The following is a 17,270-nucleotide window of genomic DNA, read 5'->3' as shown; positions in this document are numbered from 1 at the left end:
GATTAATGAGAGTAGCTGTATCCCTGGTCCAAACTGAAGCCAAGGGTTTTGGATTTTGCAGCCAATCCCTTTTTTCCACATTGTGAGTTCTGGCCTTATGATGTTATGTCTTCACACAGGATATCTATTTCGGAAACTGAGGCTGCCAACACAGGCGCAACAACAAACCTGCCTCGCCATAATATGGATCAAGTAAGAAAGAGTTTGTAAGAAAACAACACAAATCCAAGTGGCATGTGAAGACATCCATCCATCCATCGTCTTCCTCTTATCCTGGGTCGGGTCGCAGGGGGAGCAGCTCAGCAGGGGACCCCAAACTTCCCTTTCCCGAGCCACATTAGCCAACTCTGACTGGGGGATACCGAGGCGTTGCTAGGCCAAGGCCACCTAGTTCTAGGTCTTCCCCGAGGCCTCTACCCAGATGGATGGCCTGGAACACCTCCATAAGGAGGCGCCCAAGGGGCATCCCAACCCGTTCTTACTCCGAAGTTGTGAAATACGGACGTTTGGACAGTGGCTGTCACCATCTGAAGCGACGCAAAAAACGCCCTTCAGCGTGTGTGTAGAACGCACCGGGCAGAGCAGCAGCTACATGGGGTTTGAAGATCACGTAGCACTAAGAGCGACTACGGTAGCGAGTCGTAGGCTATGCAAGCCCGAAAATCCGCATAGGGAGGTTGGTTGGGGTGGTATATGGGTCAAATAACACAGGACTTCCAACCAGGAGCCCGGGGATTGTGTCCCGCGTGTCACGTTTTCTAAACCCAACTGGCGCTTTCTTCTTTCACTAAACCCAACTGTCCATTCTTCTTTTCCTAAACCCAACCGTCCCGTTCTTTCTGCGTGTCATGGAAACGTAAGCCCACCCATGACCTTTTCCTAAACCTAACTGCGTCTAAAGTGACGCCAATAGTCCCGACCCAGCACGTTTAGATAAAACGCGTTTAGATAACAATGCCAAAGGCAGCTGACCAAGCGTCCATATTTTACGCGATGGGAGTGAGAATCTGTTGGGCATCCTTACCACACGCCCAAACCACCTCAACTGGCTTGCTCTCCTCCGAGTTCCTCCCGGATGACTGAGCTTCTCACCCTATCTCTAAGGGAGACGCCAGCCACCCTCCTGAGGAAACCTATTTCGTCCGCTTGTACCCTGGGTCATGTAGTAGGGCTGACCACGCGAAAATTCAAGATGGCGGTTGAGGACCGCATGAATTTGGGGCTATTTGTAAGTTTGGTATAAAAGCACAAGATGACTACTCCTAGCGTTGAAATGGCGGGGAACACCACAAGATTTCAACACATTTTTTAGAAAAAGGGGAACACACCACGGAGCACTATTATGGTGTCGATGTGGCGGTTGTGAAGCTCCGTTGCGTTCTCGCGTGACTATGGTAGCAGGCAAGACCAGCTGTTCAAAATGGTGTGTGTGTGTGTGTGTGGACATGTGTGTGTGTGTGTGTGTTTGTGGGTAGGTTAGAAAAGGGGAGAGAAGAAACAGGAGGGAAACACGACTGAGAATAAAATAAACAACTTGAAATCTTGATCCTGTGAACAGTGACAATAACCACTCTCCTTGTTCACTCAAGACTCGCAGCACACGCCCAAACCGTAAGGATGCCCAACAGATTCTCTCCGCGGATTACAGTTTCAACACAAACTTCAATAATATCGTGATCAATGATTACATTCACAGCTAACTGGGACATGGCAATCCCGATCATTAATGGCAAAACAATGGCAACAATAGCCTTCACTTATTATTAACACACACTGTTCTATATCTGCCCAGAACTATTAAGCCTCTTACTTTGTGTGCAGTCCGTTAGTCTGTCCGGCCGATTTTCCGCTATGGGCAAAACAGGTTAACCACTTGCCAGTGATTAACAAAACAGCTCCGTCCAGGTCAGTGGAGCAGAAGCGTGATGTTCTTTTTCCTCGAAAAACGGGGTTAATTACCCTCTGTGCAGATTTGGTAAGATACTGTTTATTGTCTCACTAGGATCCCCTTGTATCACGAAAGATATAGAACAGCTCACTCGACCAGCGAAGGATACGATTTATTCTCGTACAATGTTGACGACGTACATTCTTCAGCCATGGGTTGCAAGCGAAAAACGTTGAGAGCTGGGTGGCGGAGACTTTAATAGCCTTGGTCAAGTGGGCCTGGAGCCCTGTTGTGTTCAGGGACCCCATCCAATGGGAAAGCAGAGTTTTAGACCCCAGCCATTTTGAAACCTCTTTTCCTGGTAGGGTAACGTACTTTCGACCATTTTGAGGACTCTTTCACATCGAGGTGTGAAATCTAGGCTTCTGGGTTTACATGGAGGCCTCATTTCTTTTGTTTGCGGTCAGGCTGTGTGTTGAGTCATGTGGCTCCTTAGTCTCACTGGTCTGATGCTTAATCCACTGGTACGGTCCACAAGAGTAATAATTCATTAAGTGGATATTTACACTTTTAAAGTGAGGGCCATTATGGGGGCGGTTTGAACGGCTCTAAAAATTAAAACAATGGAAATATAGAACTATAGCACTTGTGGTTATATGTATGAACTGTCTAAAAGAAGTCACATGTTGAAGATGCTTTTTTTACTTAAATTATTATTTTTATTTTTAAAGTAAAATGTGATTTTTGTAACTGCCCCCTGGTTTCACCTGATATCTAACGGTGTCATTTTGTGTGTGTGTGTGTGTGTGTGTGTGTGTGTGTGTGTGTGTGTGTGTGTGTGTGTGTGTGTGTGAGTGAGTGACTTGTGAATGTCGAGCAAATTGTAAAGCACTTTGTCTGTTAAAGGTAGAAGTGAAGTGAAGTAGAACATTTTACACCGTATGAAATGATGGATCCATAGTTATGGTAAGTAAGTAAGTAAGTAAAGTTTATTTGTATAGCACCTTTCACAGATAAAAATCACAAAGTGTTTCACAATAAAATGCAATACAACACAATACAACCAAATTGAAATACAAATAGAAAACATAACAAACAGCCATAAAAACCCCTCGACTAAGTAAAGAGCTGCTTGAACAGCAGAGTCTTCAGCTGCTTTTTAAAAGATTCAACAGAATCCACACAATTTAGCGGGAGAGGCAAGTCATTCCACAGCCTAGGAGCCACTGCTTGGAATGACCGATCCCCTCTAGTTTTAAAATTAGTGCGGGGAACCACTAATAGCATCTGACCTAATGATCTCAGACTACGGGTGGGGGTATGTAGCTGTATCAAATCAGAGATGTATGAAGGAACTTGACCATGCAAGGCTCTGAAAGTAATGACCAGGATTTTAAATTGAATTCTATACTGGACTGGTAACCAGTGAAGTGCTGCTAAAACAGGTGTGATGTGAGCTCTTTTGTTAATGTGCATTAAAAGCTTTGCAGCAGAGTTCTGAACAGTCTGGAGACAATCAAGCTGATTCTTACTCAGACAGGTAAAAAGACTTTTACAGTAATCTAAACGTGAAGAAATGAAAGCATGAATGATCATCTCTAATTCATCCTTAGTCACAAGTGTTCTTAACTTAGAAATATTTTTCAGTTGGAAGAAACAGTTCCTAACTAATAATTTAGAGTGGTGATCCAATGACATAGCTGAATCAAAAACCACACCTAAGCTCCTGAGACTCGGCTGGACAGATGAGCCTAAGTCCCCAATATGCTGCTTTATCTCAGGGATACGACTTTCAGGGGCGATAATTAGAGTTTCTGTTTTATCTGAGTTCAGAAGCAGAAAGTTGTCACATAACCACTGTTTGATACTAGTTAAACAGTTTATCAAAGATGACAGTTTAGAGAACTCAGTTTCCTTAAACGAGCAGTACAGTTGGATATCATCCGCGTACAAATGGTACGATATGTCACTAAATTGACTAATTATCTGTCCTAAGGGAAATATGTACAAGAGGAACAGAATAGGTCCCAAGACAGAACCCTGAGGTACCCCACATGACAACTCTGCAGTTTCAGACAATATCTGATTCACATAAACACTAAAACTTCTACCAGAAAGGTAGGAGGAGAACCATTTTAAAATTGATCCAGACATCCCAACCAGATCACGAAGTCTATTTATCATAATGTTATGAACAATAGTGTCAAATGCAGAAGAAAGGTCCAATAGGACCAAAACTCTAAAATCCTTTGAATCAGCTGACATCATAATATCACTAGAAACTTTAAGAAGTGCAGTTTCCGTAGAATGCCTTTTACGGAAACCAGACTGGAATTTATCAAACAGTTCGTGCTTCTCTAAGAAAAGGGTGAGTTGGTCTGCTACAACTTTTTCTAATATTTTTGACATGAATGGTAGTTTTGATATTGGTCTGTAGTTCTTAGGTTGAAGTGGATCCAACGTGGGCTTTTTAAGTACAGGCTTAACGACAGCATGTTCAAAAAAGCTAGGAACGACACCAGTTAAAAGTGAAGTATTTAGCATCTCAACAATACAAGGGCCAATGGAGTCAAAAGCATGTACAAATAGCACAGTAGGGACAACATCCATAGGACAAGCTGAGAGTTTCAAAGTCTGTAGCAGAGAAGTGATGTCATGTAATGTCACAGGTTTAAAAGTGGACCAAAAATGAGCGGGAGACAAGTCACAGGCAGAGTTCTGAGGAAGTGATGGTAAGATGTTTGCCCTAACATCTCTGATCTTATTTACAAAGAAGTGGAGGAATTCATCACAGTCCGATTTAGAAGACACAGTTGCTTGAGGGCCAGAAGGAGACACTAAAGCATTAATGGTGTCAAATAAGATTCTGAGATTGTGTTTATTCAAGGATATAAGCTGAGAAAAGAAACAAATTCTGGCCTTTCTCAGCATCTCGTTTAAAGTAACCCTTAGTTCTTTAAGGTGAATCCTATGAACCACAAGTTTAGTAGTTTTCCAGAGACGTTCAAAAGAAGACAAGGTCCAGGGTGTGACCCTTAATGTGTGTAGGTCCAGTAACATGTTGAGTAAAATTAAAAGAGTCTGTGATAGAAAGGAGATCAGCAACTGTGTTACATGTAGAATCATCAATATGCAGGTTAAAGTCTCCAATAATTAAGACCTTTTCCAATTTGATGATAGACGATAGGAAGTCAGTAAAATCAGTAAGAAAGATGCTTGCTGGGCCGGGAGGGCGGTAAATCCACACACTGTAAAAAGTGTTAAAAGAACACTTTTAACACTTAATGGTGACCATTGAATAGTGCCGCATTGTGTTCCAGATAGAAAGAAAAGCCAGCTGTTTCCAGCTGTTTGCAACTCAAAACCTTCATACAAAGTCAACGTCTTGATGCACCAGGGCACTGCATGGTTTCCCTTGTCCCGCTGAAAGTGCTGTGTGTATGAATCATATTTCTCTATATCTGTTTCAGTGTCTCTGTGTCCCAACAGACAGCGGCAGATGGCTGCCACCAAGAGCCAGGGTCTGTCCGAGGTTTCTGCCTGTAAAAAGGAAGTTTGTCCGCGCCGCTGCCAAACCAAAAGCTTGCTCTGGGGGGGAATTGTTGGGTCTCTGTAAATTATAAAGTGTAGTCTAGACCTACTCTAGCTGTAAGGTGTCCTGAGATAACTCCTGTTATAATTTGATGCTATAAATAAAATGTAATTGTGTGTGGGTGATTGAGCTTCATTGGTTGCAATCTACAGATTTAGAACAGTCATGGGTGGCCTGGCCAGTTTCATGACAGCAGTGCTTATATAGACTGTAGACTGCAACGTGTACTGGATGTACTCGAAAGCCTTGGTGTGAATGCTGTGGAAGAGTTAAACTTTGTGGAACCGGATGACCTTGGTGTTCTGAAGGAAGTTTCATCGAGAAAAGCTTCTTGCTCGTGCCAGAAGTTACTCAGCCCAGAATGGTAGTTCGGGTATGGAAAGAGATTTGTCCATGGTCAGTGACTCTTACCCAAGCTCGCCTGCAAGCTCCTTGTCATGTGTTTCTATTCCAAGACTTTTTACTTCTGTCAGAAGAACCTCTACAGGCCAAAGAGGCAGTTCAGAGAGAAATGCTACAAGTGATGTACAGTACCATTGGACAACTCTTCCCAAGACTAATGTAAGCTCCTTCTCACCCCAGTCCACTCCAAGATGTTGCCCTAACACAAATAAACCTCTATGTGATACAAATGGCTGTCTGCAAAAATTGTGGGAAGAAGCACCTGAGTGAAATTGCCTGCAAGATCGTGCTGGCCTATCCTAGCTCCTTCAAGGATGTGATTGAAGAACAAGTAGTAGGTAGCGGCTATGATTCTACTGTATAACAAAACAACTACAATGCAGAGTGGACAACTACAAAAAGACGGAGCCACCAAAGATGAACAACAACAACAACAACAACATAAAGAAGAGATGAAGGAAGGATGCATATGGATGTGTTAAACCCAGATCCGCATCCTGTAAATCCTGAAGCACAGAGGAAAATAAAAGAGGAACTACACAAAATGTTTTAGGAAAACGAGGGGGACAAGACGAAATAGAGACATTGATGATCAACACATTTGACCCCCAGAAAAGAGATGTTCTAAATTAAAAACACACAGACCTTGACCAAAGAATGGCCTTATCTTTTCCTCACAACTGAAGGCTAATTTCTGCCAACTAACAGGTGTCCATATAAATGAAGAATTTGAAGAGGCCATGAATAACAAATTCAAAAAAGTCCGGGGATATTTAAAGTGTCAGTGCTCGGAAAGAGGAAGTCTTGCAGCAAAACTACTACCTCCAATTTGATTTAATCAGTCCCTCCAGAATTTTGCGATGTCGCGATTGCAACAATTCACGCAAATTCAACCAATCACCGCAACTTTTCCTTAAATTTGACCAATAACCGGAGTTTCCCGTGACTTCAATCAATCCCAGCAGTCCCACGTGCCAGACTTTGCGTCAGTATGTGACGCTGAGAGCCACTGACCAAGCGGGAGTGAGAACGTGTTGACGTAACACATGGATGTCGCCAAATTCATTTCCTTGTTTCTCATTTGAAGACAAGACGTGTGTGACTCGAACATCTCACATTTACCAACAAAACGTACAGCAAAAGACCGTGCAGAACATTTCAGACCGTTCTGCAAACCTGTAAACATTTTAACATCAATGGACGCTGTAAGCTGCTGCTGTTTCAATACTGTCGGCTGTCTGCAGCGGGCGGGGCTGCTGCTCAGTTCCCCCCGTGACTGACACACACAAACACACACGGTGGCTGCAGGAAAAACCGGAGCTGAGACGTACATGATGACCTAAATTGAGGACAGCTATGCTCGTTATTGTAAGTGCAAACCGTATGAATGTGTGTTCCAGGCCAGGATAGGAAATGAACTAACAATGTAAAGATCAACAAGCCACTGACACATATGTTCAAATTTGATTCATTCAATAAATTATTTTTTTGTCTTAAATACACTATAAATTTTCATATTATTATTATCATTATCAACATTTGCAGCATCCTGAGCCTTGTTAGTAAGGTTACCAGGAAAACTCAGCCCAGAGTAGTTTTATTCTCCCCAAAAGAAGTTTCCTTTTTATTTTTTAAGAGCTATACCAAAACAAATCGCAACTTTTTTTGCAAATTTCAATGTCCCTCGCAACTTCATTGCAACAAAAATACTAAAGACATTGCAACTTTTATCGCAATGTTTTACAAACGCTCCCGCAAAATCAGGCATTTTGGGCCGCAACAACCTCAAAAAAAGGCCGCGAAATCCTGGAGGAACTGATTAACTAAGAGCAATCTTGACCAAGTACAGACTCAGTGAGCACAACCTGGTGATCGAGACAGGCCGCTACAAACAATCATGGCTCAAAAAAAGAAGGAGTGCTTCAGCCAGCTGTGCAACAAAGACAAAGTCGAGACAGAGCTGCTCTTCCTGACAGAATGAACAGAACTGCAGCCAGTCCCAACTAAATATTTCCCCAAATTTAAACACAAACATCCCAAACTTGACCCAATAACCAACATAAACAAAATGCCAATCCTGTTGGAAGAGCACACAGAGAGCTGCAGTCCTGCAGCTGACTATGTCTTTACCGTGAATGTGTGTGCGTGCGGGGGGTGCTAGTGAGTGTGTGTATTCAGTGTGTTGATGGCTTGTGGAAAGAAGCTGTTCCTGAGTCTATTTAGGGTTAGGGTTAGCTGCTTTTTCGACATTTGTGCAGCTTTTTGTCGATGTTCTCCTGCTGGAAAATTTTGATTAAATGCAGCTTGTCCGTTTACAATCTATGGCCTCGATCTGTTCCTTAAAACAGACAACCGAGATAAGATTTTAACAAATTGAAATTCACTGCCTCTTCTCTCTTGGAGCCTGGACTTTGAAAGGCGTTGTGGGTGTGAGCACGGCGAGCAGAGATGGAGAGATTTGTGTCGAGGGCGATGAAGTGTCGATCACTTACAGTGAAAAACAAAGAGGGCAGGATCTTCAGTGGATGAGTTAAGCTGAAAAGAGGGAAGTTGTGGTGTTGTGACTGACAGTCTGACAGGTGTTAAACCTGCACGACTGCTAACAACATCCTCCGCCTCGGGCAGCACGGAGCTTTGGGAGGAAACTTCAGTTGAGGATAATGATGATCGTGGTGTTGCACTGCATGAGAATCTATCATTGTTTCTTACAGGGTTTTTTTTCCATTTGCTAACACACTAAAATGACATGCATAGCACAGTTATTTAAAGTGACACACAAAACCTCTTCTCAAGTCTCCAAAAGTCTAAACACATTTTCTGTTTTACACATATTTTGCAATTCAAAATGGCACTGAACACGGTTCTCTGCATAAGACACAACAATCTGACATAAAGTCACATGTTTGCCATTTCAAAACACTGCCATTCAAAATGACACTACATGAGCTAATTGGCCAACATATGCGCCACCTGGCCAAACACCTCAATGGTTCATTGTTACCACTTCAATCAGGAAGTAAGCACTATGATGCCTCTTTTTTTCTATATAGTTTTTCTGCAATTTTATTTTTCAGTTGACTGTTTTTTGTGAGCATATATTTGTTCAGTCCAATGTAAATATATCTGCTGTGCATATGTTGCACTGACTTGTTTGGTGAAAAATGTCAAAATAAATGTTTAAACAGCATGTGTGTGTATCTGCAAATATTTCTGTGCATGTGAACAATCTGAAGAATTTTCTACAATTAGAACTATTTTAGTTTTATGACAAAGCATACTAAAGATGACAGTGCTTTTCATTATGCCCAACAGTGTGTAGTTGGTTAGACAAACATCTGGTAATATGAATGAAGTGTGTGCCATTTGGTGCAAAAGTTTGATTTTGATAATGCTATACTGTATGTAGTTTTGGTTGCAGTGCTTCATTTTGCAGGATATATGAGGTATTTTGCAGTTTTTGTGGTTTAGTGAATTGTGTTAAGTATTGTGATGAAACTAGCCTGTAAATGTATGACTCAAAGGTCTGCATCTGAATTTTATTTAAGTCAGGGGTCGGAATGATTATAAGAAAGACAGTTAATCAACTAACTTATAGTCTATATCAATGATGTTTCACTTCCGGGATTTCTTCGATGCCGCCAGAAATTCCGCTGAATGTCCCAAATTTTTGGCCGGATGTCTGTCCCCTTCCTCTGTCTCTGTGTTGGTGTTCTAACCTCTGGTGGATTTGTGAGGACTATGGTTAACTGGTCCTCAGATCTCTGCAGGGTAAATCCAGACAGCTAGCTAGACTATCTGTCCAGTTGGAGTTTTCTGTTGCACGACTAAAACTACTTTTGAACGTATACATGTTCCACCAAAACAAGTTCCTTCCTGAGACTATTTAACAGAGGCACCGTGGCTCCGTCTGGAGCTTAGCCCCGCCCAAGATGATTGTGATTGGTTTAAATAAATGCAAATAAATCAGAGCACGTTTTTCTCCCATCCCAGAATGCTGTGTGGACTAGCCAGACCTTCCTTTGCAGCGCTGTGGAGGACGGTCTGGACATGCCAGCCTAACTTTTAAGCGACAAACATTCAAGTTAAGTATTCAGATAAAAAAGAGAAAGTTCTCTGCGCTTCTGTAGACCACAACAATCTGGTATAAAGTAACAAAAAATAGCCGGTGCAACACAGATGTGTTGTTACTTGATGGTTTTATTACTTAAGGTGCAAAACAGTGACTGATGTTTCGATGTAGAGTTACGTCTTCATCAGAGTCCTTGGAGAGAATGGGCAATGAAGCCCTTAATAAGAATCATCAACAGGTGCGTAAGGGGGGCGTGTTGGCTGCCTGAAGATACACCCATCTCAACCAATTCAAGTTAAGTACTCTGTACTTCTGGTCAACCTTTGTACCGATACCACTACCTGGAATTCGGTACCGGTACCTTTATTCGGTAGCCTACTTTCTCTCTAAAAATTTTTTTATTTTATTTCAATTGTAAAATTAAGTCCAAACCTATTCATGTTTTTAGGGGGAGGGAGATCAACTCCGGTCCATTACACTATATATATACTACTGTATATTCAACTTCACTGACAATGTATTGATCTGTATATAAACTGTATTCAAAAGTAGAAAACAATATTGTGTGTATGTCTTTGTAACCTGCTGCTGTAACAGAGAAATTTCCCAATTTAGGATTAATAAAGTCTATCTATCTATCTATGTTATAGTAGTAATATGTTTACATGTGCAACACATATCATAACCAGGATACTATCATGTAAACACATTTGGTTAGGTGGATTCAAATGCAGTTTTAACCAAAGCCACGGCCGAAAACATGTCCGTAACAAAATTCAGTTCAGTTACACCTTGACTAAAAGCCTTAGGGCACATTGTGTCCACGGGACATAATCTACATTTTACAATTCGTGCTTACCTTCCACCAGATTTTGAGGGATTTGTGTGTTGATGGATTTTATTTTCTGCCAAATTTTAAGCAGACACAGCTGTGTACCTCCTGCCCTCATTCCCCTGCTGCAGACCCAAAGAGCATTTAGTCTGAGATTGCTGCTGGTGAAGATAATCATACCTCATTTCTCTGGTGATGGAGTATTTTCAGAAAAATCTGTTGAATTTGAATAGCATGATCAGGTCACCGGAAGAAGCCTGTAAAGCTCTCATGTTCAACAAATCAGATATCACCTGCCATCCTGCTAAATGAATATAACAGTTTTTTCACTATGACCATCATGTGACGCTCTTTTAACGTCACGCTGCTGCTGCTCTGCATCTGTCTTTCCAATTCCAAAATCAGAATAAGGCTACATTTACACGTTTTGATCAAGTCATCAAAGTGATCTCTGTGCACAAAGTGATTTTATCTCCAGTAGAAGATCTAATCTCTGTTTGAACTAACACGCCCAAACCTCATATCTCATCAACATTCTGGTATACTGGACATAAACAGGCAGCGTGGAGACTCCGCCCACTGCTGGAAGTTACCATGATAACGCTAGTAGCTTTAAGTCTCAGAGAACGAGACGTCGTGACCGATAAGACCCAATCAGGAGGAGAAACATTGGCGTCAGTGTCGGTGTTGTCAAAGGTCTCCGTTTGAAACACAACCTCCGCAGATTCAGAACCAAAACGGGTCAGAAGGGTTTCCAAATGTCTCCGGTTCAGGGGCTCGGAAACACCAGAGCAGGGGGAATGAGAGGGGGGAACACCAGAGCAGGGGGAATGAGAGGGGGGAACACCAGAGCAGGGGGAATGAGAGGGGGAAACACCAGAGCAGGGGGAATGAGAGGGGGGAAACACCAGAGCAGGGGGAATAGAGAGAGGAGGGAAACACCAGAGCAGGAGGAATGAGAGGGGGAAACATAGCAGAAGATATTCCTTTTTAAACCAAAATGTAGCAATGTAAATGTAGCCTTAGATAGACTGTAAATATGCCGTATGAATCACTTCATATTATATATATATATATATATATATATATATTAATACAATCATTATTATCATAATAATATTTCTCGTGCTCTGTTGAGGAGTGATTGCCTACAAAGACGACACGCATCTATTTTTTACAGTGAATCATCAGTGGTTTGTGTATTTGCTCCCATTCTAAAACATTAAGTTGTTTCTCAAGTTAGGGATGCACCGAATCCAGGATTTGGTTTCGGATTCGGACGAATATTGGGCTTTTTGACGGGGTTGGGTTTCTCTAGAATTTTTTCCCACCGAACCGAACCCTACGCTTGCACTAGGCGCACTACGCTGGTCGACGTCATGACGGCGCCATTTATTACGGGAAGGTGTTTACGTAGGTGGAGCGTTCAATGCAGTAGGCTGTGAGGGAGTGGAAATGGAACTGGTGAGCAGAAAAAGTGTTGTTTGGCAGTACTTTCAGTCAAAAGAAGGCCATTCAAGTCCAGCTACATGTTCAATCTGCAATGCTGATTAGTCTGGTGGTGGCGAGGACCCTAAACAATACACAACATCACCGCTGTTACAACATCTGGTATGAAACATCTGGAAGAATACAAGCTGAGCATGAAGGAATCTACAGACAGCAGCCAGAATGCAGCAACTTCAGGTACGGCAAAGGAAGGACAGTCACTGTTTACTTCATTAATGTGTTGACTGTGTTCATGGACTGAGGACGGGACGAGGATTCGAGATTCGGTTTCAGATTCGGCAGAATCTTAACCAGTGGATTCGGTATTCGGCCGAACACCAAAAATCTGGATTTGGTGCATCCCTATTTCCAAGTGATCAGATCAGGATCAGATTTGTAAAAATCTCATTTACTGTTTTTTTTTGTTGTTGTCCTTTTCAGACTTTCTATAATACAACCAGGATATGCCCAAAATAAGGATTTGGGCTGGCAGTCTTAACAAGATCTACCTACATTTTGTAGTCAGCAGTTGTTAAAGGGTAAAAAATAGTTTCCCAGAGCCAGAGAACATACCATAATGGACTGCTTCATTGTCATATGTTATGGAAACTACTTACTCCACGACCTTTGTGTTAGAGATAGAAAATGTCCCGAGGAGCAATGTGGCGAAATATAACATTTTAGTATCATTCTCCATTAACTTTATGGCACTTTCTCCGTCTTTACTGCACCTTTCAAAAAGCCTGAGAAAATGTGTGAATGTATTGCAACAACAGTAAGTCCTGTGATTGAAATGTCAGCGATCGCATTACGTTTTCAAAACGCTTATCGCTCTCATTCCTCGCCTCTCTGTTACCTCCCCTCTCCACCCGTCCATCCATCTTTCCCTCCTTTCTTTTCTCTGTTTTGGGAAATTATCTTTTTTCCATTTCTCTGTCCTCCACTCCACCCTTTTTTTATCCTGCCTTCTCTCTGCCTCCATCGCTCCATGTCTAATCCACTCCTTTCATCCCATTCCTCACTCTGTCTTCGTCCATCTGTATGTACGCTCCCTGTTTTTTTTGGTTCACACTTCTGTCTCTCTTCCTACATCAGATCCCTTCATCTCTCTCTCTCTCTCTCTCTCTCTCTGTCTCTCTCTCTCTCTCTGTCTCTCTGTCTCTCTGTCAGTATTTTGGATCCCAGTGAGCTTAGTGCTGAGACAGATCAATAAACCATCAGTTGCATATTGTGAGTAAATGATAGCAGCACTGCCCAGAAGGCTAATTCTTTCTATTCCTCACTCCTTCCTCTCGCTCTTCTCCGTTTGTCTTCTTTTCTTTTTATTATACCTCGGTTAAAAGGTTAAACACCCTGCATGAATGCTAAATGCAGTAATGAATTGAAGCTAAATGTGTCAACCATATCTTTCCAAGAGAAAAACGTACAGCTGGGACGAGTGTGTTTCGCTCTGCGATGGCTTTTTGTGATTATGACGGTTGCGTTTCTGTAGGTCATTTTTACTGAACAAATTTTTTTGTCCCCATTTTTCATGAGCTGAACTCAGAGATCTAAGACGTTCTATGTACACACAAGGCTTATTCCTCTCAAATATTGTTCACAAATCTGTCTACATCTGTGTCAGTGAGCACTTCTCCTTTGCCGAGATCATCCATCCACCTCTCAGGTGTGGCATATCAAGATGCTGATTAGACAGCAGGATTATTGCACAGGTGTTCCTTAGGCTGGAAACAATAAAAGGCCACTCCAAAATGCGCAGTTTTACTGTATTGGGGGGGTCCGGGAGGGGTCCGAAAACCAGTCAGTATCTGGTGTTAGGGTTAGGTTTTTGGGTTAAAATGTAACGCCTGGGATAGGCGTTACGGGGGGCACTGGCACAAGGGGATATATAGTGTGTAAATAAAAACACTTAAAGAACCTCTTTAAAAAAAAACATGTTTGGTTAAGTAAAAACGGTATAAAAGAGTACCAGAAATTAAAAGTCAGTTAAAAGGACCACTGGACAGGACAGACAGCGGGAAATTAAAACTTTAAATAAAAGGTTACCTCCACACAAGCCCTGGCATCTCTCCATAGACATTTATAAAATAAATAAAATATATTTATAGAGTTATTTAAATAAGTAGCCCGGTATCATAATACTGAAATAAATTCTCTCCCAATATTTAAAAAGAATCTATATTAATCAACTTCAAAATAAATACGTAAAAAGGATAGTGATTTAATTAAATTAAACACATTTAAAAACTCTAAAATACTGTCAGAATGACTTACCCTTGAGTTTAAAAAAATATATAAACATACACCATTTAATATTAGTAAAGGGAAGTGTTTTCAAAGAAAGTGCTTCATAAGTAAAAAGTGCCATAAATATGCAAAGTTAAAAATACATCATTGAATAAAATCACACTGTTAGTAAAACGCATAAAACAAATGGCATATATTTTATCATGTTAAAATCTCAGGTAATTCCCGCTGTATAATCATAATAAATATTTAGCAAGGAAGATAAAAGTACAATAAAATTATTCAAATATAAATAAGGCAGGAAAAAAATTTACAAAAGGTAAACCAAGGCATAAACCAAGAAATATTTATTTAAAACAGTGGGAAAAATAATCATTTAAAATCTTAGATAGAACCCCCTCTACAGGTAAAAACTAAACCCCGGAAAAGAGGAAGGAATAATATAATCTAAAAAGCATACTAAAAGACATATATAGACATATTTTAACAATAAAATTAATACAAAACAATACAAAGGTCATAAAAATAGAAAACAAATAACAACAAGGAAAGGAAAAGCAGACATGCAGGGGGGGTTAACAGTTAGATTTGATGCGTTGCAGAGGAGGTCCAGGTGAAACTTAAGGAGAGAGGGAACCAGTGGGAGGTAAATATTCAAAACAAGATGTGTTGTAAAAACTAGATTAAAAAGAGAAGTAGATCCATTTAGTATTTTTCGTTCAGACCCGTAGGGTCTATGGTTTTTAAGAAATGGATCCACTTCCTCTCCGCCGCCCGACTCTGAGCCGTGGTCCAGGATCTGTTGCTCTCCAGGCCCATGATGCTCTGTACATTTTGGGAGGCATGGAGTTTAAACTGTTCATATAAAACAGTTGTGTCATCGCCCTTATTTAAAATGTACTGGTGTTGTTTGATTCTAAGATATAAGGCATTCCTTGTCTCCCCCACATACAGTCTGTGGCAGGTCCTGCACCTAATTGCATAAACCACATTGATGGTAGTGTGCTGCAGGACCTGTCCCGGGTTAAAACCAACCTTGCTATATGGATTAAAAATGTGGGGGAGACGTATAAAACCAACATCCGAACCCCAAAGCGCTTCCCTAGGGTCAGTGTTCTTATTTAAGTTTGTGTGAATTAAAATATCTTTCAGATTTTTGTTCCTCCTGTAGGCGGAGATCATACGGCAGTCCCTCAGCACGTCACAATCGCCCCCCGCCCCCTGGAAATTCCTTTTGATGGTAGGTCAGATTTTCTGAGTAGGTAATTACCAGGGGAAGGAGGGCGGAGTTGGACAGCTGGATGATGGTTTCTTCTTTGTTTTTAAACTCCGCCTTTATACCTCTAAGGAACCCCTCAACCTCATCGCACTAAAAAGTGTACTAGTGGCCTCCTCCACATGCTCCGGGAAGGTGCAAATTCTGTGGAAGCGTATCAACTGGGACTTAATGAGGCCTCTATACGTGTGTTTGGGGTGATAGCTGGTCTTATGTAGAAGTGCATGGCGGTCGGTGTCCTTGAAATACACTTTGGTGGCTAGTGTTTTCGTCTGGTCGCCGGAGGTGCGGAAGAAGACCCGTGTGTCCAGGAACTCCACTGTAACGGGTTGTAGGTTATGTTTGAGTTTTATTTCAGGGTGATGTGAGTTAAGAATGTCAAGAAAGGTTAAAAAAAAGTCTGTTCCGTGTTATCCCAAGGGCGAAGATGTCGTCCAAGTACCAGTAAATAAAGCAGAGGTTTAATGGTTAGTTTATAGAAAGCTGTTTCCTCCCAATGGGCCAGGTTAATATCAGCGTAGGATGGGGAATACTTCCGGCCCATAGCACACCCACAACGCTGGAGATAATGGTTATTGTTGAACATGAAGTCATTTCTAGTGAGTGTGATATGGAGTAACTGTAAAATGTGGCTGTCAGGTCTGGATGGGTCTGGGTATTTATCAAAAATGTGTTTTATTGCAGAGAAGCCAAGTGGTGTTTCTATATTTGTGTATAATGAGTCTATAGCTATTGAAAAAAAGGAGTGTGTGACCGGGTAACTGAAGGTTTTTTATTTTATTAACAAATTCATGTGTGTCTTGGATATAGCTAGGGTGAAGTTTAGAAAGTGGGTTAATACAATGGTCTATGTATTCTGTGATGTTATATGATTCTGATCTGCAGTCACTTACTATGGGTCTGCCGACCGGAACAACAGAGGGGACCGTCCAAGTCACAGGAGGCTTGTGGATTTTCGGGAGGAGATAGAAGAGGAAAGGCCTGGGCTCATCAGGACCATCCAGGTATAGGTTGTCTGTAATGTCCCTGAAGTGTTTGTGTTTCTAATTGTAATTGGTGAGTGAGTGGTCTGTAATATGTGTTGTTATTTATTATTATATATTATAATTGTCTGTTGGCTTCTGTATGACTATTTGGGCCCCTTTGTCTGCTGGTTTTATGACTATGTATTTGTTATTACCTAATGCTTTAATAATGTCTTTGTGTTCCTGACTAATGTTGGGTGTTCTGTGTGGAAAGGGGCGCCAATGTGTGAGTGTTTGGTTGTTTTTATTGATTAATTGTACAATTTGTAGTGTTAATGTGTCTGTGTGTGGTTCCCAGTAGGACGGTCCGGTAAAGAGCACAGTAGTAGTCTCTTTCGTGTTCGTGTTCTGAAAGGCAGTTGTTAAGTCCAAAGGAAAGTATGATGATGTGTCTTGTGTCTGGTTATGGCTGTAGTTTCTTTAAAATGGCTGTTATGTGATGGAAAGTTGC

This window comes from Sander vitreus, chromosome 4, assembly GCF_031162955.1.
Source record: "Sander vitreus isolate 19-12246 chromosome 4, sanVit1, whole genome shotgun sequence".
NCBI classification, from domain to species: Eukaryota; Metazoa; Chordata; class Actinopteri; order Perciformes; family Percidae; genus Sander; species Sander vitreus.
This window is presented reverse-complemented; position numbering follows the sequence as displayed.